General features: G+C 47.5%; 1 protein-coding gene across 9 annotated transcripts in view; it reads left to right on the top strand.

The window, feature by feature from the left end:
* Positions 1–1730: 1730 nt before the first annotated feature.
* The window catches only part of L1CAM (L1 cell adhesion molecule), an 89852-nt gene continuing 85582 nt past the window's right edge, over positions 1731–6000 (top strand). For all 9 annotated transcript variants that reach the window (XM_087925797.1, XM_087925796.1, XM_087925790.1 and 6 more), the window contains exon 1: positions 1731–1846. The gene's annotated coding sequence lies outside the window, so the exon portion shown is untranslated. The remainder of the gene's footprint in view (positions 1847–6000) is intronic.

Here is a 6000-nt window from a genome sequence, read left to right as displayed (position 1 = left end):
AAACCTTAGCCTCACCTCCTTCGCGCATAATTGTCTCATCTCCTGTCAAGACTGCCCCTTTCTCTGAAGAAGCTGAATGCCTTCTGTAGTCACCCAAAGATTATTCAGCCATGCTATGGGTGGGGTCCTGGTTTAGATGCCTTTTGAAGAGGGTTAAGGCAGCCTCACGGATAAAGGCATTTAAGCGCTATTCATCAAGTTACCTTCAGTAATGTTAGTTATGTTTTCAATATTGTTTTGCTTATGAAGCATTGTTGATGGATGCACATCTTTGATATTGCTGGTTTGTACGGCATCCAGAATCTTTAGACTGGGCAGCATAAGCATTACTGGGATAAATAAATAATAAGAAAACAGCAGGCTTCTCATAACAGGATGGAAGGGAGGTCCTATGAGGTCCTCCCTTTCTGGAAGGCAGGCTTTTTCCTCTGTCCTCGAGACTGACGCTTCACTCCTCTGCTCATCTTTCAAAAGGTTCTGCTTCTTGGAGAAACCCTTTGGTTTGGCCTCCATTCCTTCTTGTGCAAAACACCCTTCCTGTATCCAGCTTTTCCTCAGTTCGTTTTTGAGATGAGGAGTAGATGCTCTGAGACCCCTTCCAGACCACAGGGCAATCAACCCTTTTCCTCCTCAGCCCAAACATTGCTGCGATCCAGGAAGCCTTGCTTTGCTGTCTCTGTGGCTCCTCTATCCCTCCCCCTGGGGAATCTCTAGCTTGCCCATCAAAAACCTCAAACCCCCAAGAGCATCTTCACTGCACAGAGAACAGAAGAGCCCTGCCTTGATCTGGCCCGTGAAATACAGCAATACAGCCGCCAGCACCCGGGCTCTTTTTAGCATCTTTCCACAGTAAAGACATTGGATTTCGTCTAGCCTCTGCCGTTACAGCGCCTCCGGCTTCTCTGGCTTTCTCTTTGCCCGGAGAAATACCAGCGCTAAGTGACGCCGATCTGGCTCCTTTGGCCAAGGCGCTAGTAGGGCTGCCCTTCAGATCTGTAGAGTTACAACGGCCACCATCCCTAGCCGGCCAGCAGAGCCGCTGGCGGCGGAGAAAGGCTGTTGGATCGCCCTTGCAATTTGGCGCGGAGGGCCCGGCTGCTTCTGAGCCCGGGCTCCGCGGCCGCCCACGCGCGCCAGAAACCTAGTTGGCTGGTTCCGAAGGATTTCGGTTTTAGAAGCCTTTGCGGGAAATTGGGTAATCTGGGCGTGACCTTCGAGCAGACTCGCCATATCCAGGAAACGGGGCTTTGAGCAGCAGCTTGGCTCCCTTCTCTTCGTTGATTCTTTCCTTCTGCATTTTTTGGTCGGGCTCCCGTCTCCTGTACTCCGCTCCATCTGTCCCGTTTCCCCCCGCACCCCTCACCCCTCAAGGCACCCTCTACCTCACCCGTTCGTTTCTAAAGCTCCGGAGACAACCCTCCCCTCCCCATCCCAAAATGAGGGACCCGGGCGTCCCCCTCCCCAAGCTCCAGGATGCCGAGAATAGAGCGATAGGTTAACCCCACCCCAGCCCCACCCAAGTTTCCCAAATTCGTTTTAGAATACGGCAGGGCGCATTTTATTTGTGTGTGTGTGTGTGTGTGTGTGTGTGTGTGTGTGTGCGCGCTAATAAACCAATGTCCACCTTATTCCTCCTCACCCGTTCTGGGGCCGAACCGGAGCTGGGAAGGAAAGGCGGGGAGGAGGAATGGGGGTAGGGCGGGGCACGGAGGGAGGGGACTCGCCGCCGCCGCCGCCGCTACCGCCGATTATGTCACATCGATCAGACGCTGCAGCCGAAGCAGTAGGAGCCAGCGAAGGCGACCGCAGCGGCCGCAGAGTGAGCGGGAGGACGGGCGCGGCTCAGGTAGGGGGCTAGAAGGACCGAAGAGGGGAGCCGAACAGCTCCCTCCTTTATCAACTTCGGGGCTCTTCGGGGGACGGTGGGATGCGGGGGATGCGGGGGAAGAAGGAAAACCGGGGGTTTTCTAGGATGAGAAGTGTTTCTGTCCCATTTCCCCCCACCCCCACCTCACCCCACCCGGTCCGTCGTTGTCAGGACCCGAAAAAAAAAAAAACCAGGGATGGTTTCCTAAATCTGGAAAAGGAGCGAGAATTAGGAGGTTCCCAAGTGGGCGCGAATTCCCCTCACGGTTCCCTGGAGAGCCTCCTCCTCCTCCTCCTCCCCGTTAGAAGGTTTTTCGGTACCTCCCCCCCCCCCTCCGCTGCTGAGGAAAGTTGCGCGGCTGGGTGTATGTGTGTGTGGGGGGGGTGATGAGGATCCCCCCTGAATCTGGAGCAATTTAAGGCTCCGCTGTGGCAGGTTGGTTGCCTGGTTTTATTGCAGAAGAAACTGAGGAGGCGGGTGGGAGGGAGATGGCCCCCGACCATTAGGCGGGCGAGCGAGCGAGCGAGCGAGCGGAGTAGGGGGTCCCATCTGCAGAGACCTGTATGGGAATGCTCGGTTCCCGGGTCGAGGACCGGGAGATTAGAGGAGAGATTGGGATCGGAATCTGGCAAGTTTTTCAAACCGTCGTTTTAGATGGATAATGCGGTGGGGGCAGAGAAGAGAAAAGGGTTGTAGCAGCGCTGGGGGTGAACCAAAGCTATGGCCGCGAAAGAAATGAGAGGGAGAAAATGCAGATATACGTTCATCTTACATGTTCAGAATATATGCCAAGGGGGAGGATCTATCAAGGTTAAAGATTGTGTGTGCGTGCAGGTGCGTGTATGTGTGCGTTTGTGTGAAGGGGGAAGACTTACACTAGGAGTAGAAAAGGAGTAAGGTTGTCTGCAGGATGGGGCATTTGTATGTGTTGGTCAGGGCAATGGTCTCTGGGTGCCATTAGAGGAGGAGGGGAGAAGTGGAGGAGACTGATCTGTGTATGAATGCACCAGTGCAGAAGGGGTGCATAGTGAGCGAGGTAGGGGTGTGTGTGTGTGTGTGTGTGTGTGTGAGAGAGAGAGAGAGAGAGAGAGGAGTTTGGGGTGTGAGAAGCGGAAGCATTGTGTGCTGGGAAGGATACTGGGAATTGTGGCCAGCTTACGGGGCTGAGTTATGGCTGTGGAGTGAGCAGCAGAAGGGTGTGGCAGTTGGATCCAGGCCTAAAGCAGAAGGCTCTTCCCTCCAGGAGCCCTGGGATGAGATCACCTTTCTTAAACAGCTGGTATGGAGGGAGGGGGGCAAGTTTTTCCTGATTTATGTATTAGAATTATGGGGGTGCGGGGATATTGAATCTTGGATTGTTCTTTGCCCTTGGCAACACAACACTGTAGGCTGTTTGCTGGGATCCATCTGTGCTCAGAAGATGCTTCAGGTTGTTGTTCCTTTTCTGTACAGCCTATGTGTGTTTGTATGCATCCAAGGACAGGTGGGACATGTCCTGCTGTTCATTTGTATGTATGAGGAGCGGGAGCAATTTTGATGAAGCGTTGCTCTCTTGGAGAGATGAGGTGGGTGTAAAAGTGAAGCTGCATTGCTGGGGGACAATGGCAAACGATTTGGGACAGGAGGATAACATTCAGGGGGAGATCTCTAAGATGGATGTGCACAAGGGTAGAGGCTGTAGGTGGTGCTGTGCGTGTTTGTTGTTGATACAAGCAACAGCCTTTTCGGGATGTAATAAATGGAGCTTGTGGGTGTGAGGGAATATTCAATGGATGGTATGTTTCTGTACAGAAGAGTGCAGGGAGGCACCCTGGTGTATGAAATATTGTGCATGCAGGATTCCTGTTCTGTATTATATGGAGGATGAGGGGCTGAGAATGGACCAGAATCCAAGGTCTATAAGATTTTTTTTTTTTTTGAGTTTACATGCATTTGCTATATAGCTATGTGTATAGTACAACCAGTTGCAGGTAAATGGCAGGCTTCTAGATTTTCTGCTTTTTATGGAGTTAGAGCCTAATCTTTAGTGTCAAAATCAAATATTCAAGTATATTTTGGGCATGTCAGGAATGGATATTGATGGATATTGGGACATCTAGTATATTTTTATTTCTCTCCCTCCCTCCATGAAAAAACTAAAGCAGGAAGAGAGGCAGTTTGCATGTAGTAAAATGAGGGGAGCTATATGTAATCTGACTGCATTATGACATTAAAATGTTTAGCTTTGTTTGGACTCCTTGTGTATAGAAGGTGTCTGAGAAGTTTAGTGCCTGTGAAGATATGTTCCTAAGGGGGAGAAGTACTAGGATCTGTATTCCTATAAGGCAGTCTTCTGAATTGGGTTCTGTAGTAGTGTGTGCGTGTGTGCGCAACAGGTCTTATTTTGTGCAAGGGCTCGCCCAGTCAATCCACATTGAATTGGCTAAAGCCTGGAATTTCATCATAAAGATAGCCAAAAGCACTCAAGGGAAAATGCGTTTCTTTCACAAATATGGGCCATCCTTAACTTACTACGTAACAGAGACTGAATGAACTGGCTTTTTATTCCTTAAATGACAGGTCCTGTGAACAAGGGATCAATAATTCATTGATACGGTGGCTTTCAGCTTATCTCAGATTGTATTACAGAGGGTTTGTCTGAAAAGGACGTTAATTCGTATTGTATTTTGGTTATGATCTTTTTGCTTGTCGGTTGTACTCTGTGAGGGTTTTACAGGTAAGACTCTTCTGAAAGGTGTGAATATCTGACCTTGCTGAGAATGGTGGAAGCATCCATGCAAAATTCTGCTTGTACCTGATTCTTTAAACATTCAAAGTCATAGAGCTTTGATTGAATGTCCAGCTTCAGGATCTGTTTCATTATGGTAATGTCACCATTTTAAAAAGGTACTTTCTATCATGCACAGAGTGCTTTTCTCTTGCCAGGAAATCAATGCAACTGAAAAAAGAGATAAGAACTAGATTTCAGTGGCTGTAATATTCCAAACAAGCTTTCATTTCAAGAAGGAACTATTTCCAACTATTTAAAGAAGATGTATGGACAGCTCATCATCAATTTTTGATGATGTACTTTTAACACAGCTTAAGTAGGGGATTCTTAATCTTGGGGTCAATGGATAGATTTAAGGGAATCCATGAACTTGGATGGGAAAAAGTGCAATTTTAATTTCACTAACTTCTAACTGAAATTTAAATATTTATGTTTTTCTAAAACTCGAGGATTCTCCTTGAATTTCAGTTTGGAGGAAAATAAATCCCATGCTTTAGTGGTCACATGCTCTTATTAGCAAGGCAGGAATTACTGGGATTTGCAATCAGAATATTCAGATGGGTACAGGATTAGTCCCTCACTTCCAGTTTTATACTTTGGAAAAAAGGATCAGATCAGATATGTGGATATTTATTTCTCTTTTGTTCATACTGGGGTGTATGTATGGAGGCTAAGACTTTCTCTCATTCCACCTTTTTTCATCTGCTTGTTTGATGGAACAAGGAATAAATCCTGTAGCCCTGTCTCAATACTGATAGTTGAGGAGAAGGAGATTAGTCCCAGATATTAGACTCTTGCAAAAGTCTTGCTTATTCTGAAAGGATTCGAGTGGATAGACATAGCACCCGCTGACACCTTCCGTGTTCGAATTCTTAAGGTCTAAACATAGACACTGCTGTAATCAATTGAGTATTTAGAAAAATGAATGGAAATGAAGGGCATTTTTTGCCCTGAGAGATAATGTGAAACAGGTCCCCAAAGCTGGGTTAATTAGAATAACTGGGAAATGTATTCTGGAAAGCTGGAACACTCTTGAGATGCTGATTTTCTCATATTCAGTAAAAGGGGGAAATCTTTTTCGCTTTGACTTTTTTTTTTTTTTGGGTGGTGGGGACAGCCTGTTACATCATTTGATCATTTTGCCGGTTCCCTCATTAGAGAGACGCTGTTCAGTTGTCTCTTTCATCAGCCTAATAACTAACCGAAGAATGCTAATATCCAGGGACATAATTGTGGTATGAGGGTAATAAAAAAAAAACCCCACTTATGGATCATTCTAGTTTTTTTTTTTCCCTGCCTCTTTTATTCCAATGGGGAGGAGGTCCTGGCCTGTGGATGACCTGTCCTCCCACTCTTGTGCCAA

Source organism: Pseudonaja textilis, chromosome 2 (genome assembly GCF_049901715.1).
Source record: "Pseudonaja textilis isolate UNSWEBS1 chromosome 2, rPseTex1.2, whole genome shotgun sequence".
Classification (NCBI taxonomy): domain Eukaryota; kingdom Metazoa; phylum Chordata; class Lepidosauria; order Squamata; family Elapidae; genus Pseudonaja; species Pseudonaja textilis.
Note: the sequence above shows the minus strand (reverse complement) of the source record. Positions and strands in the feature narration are given on the sequence as shown.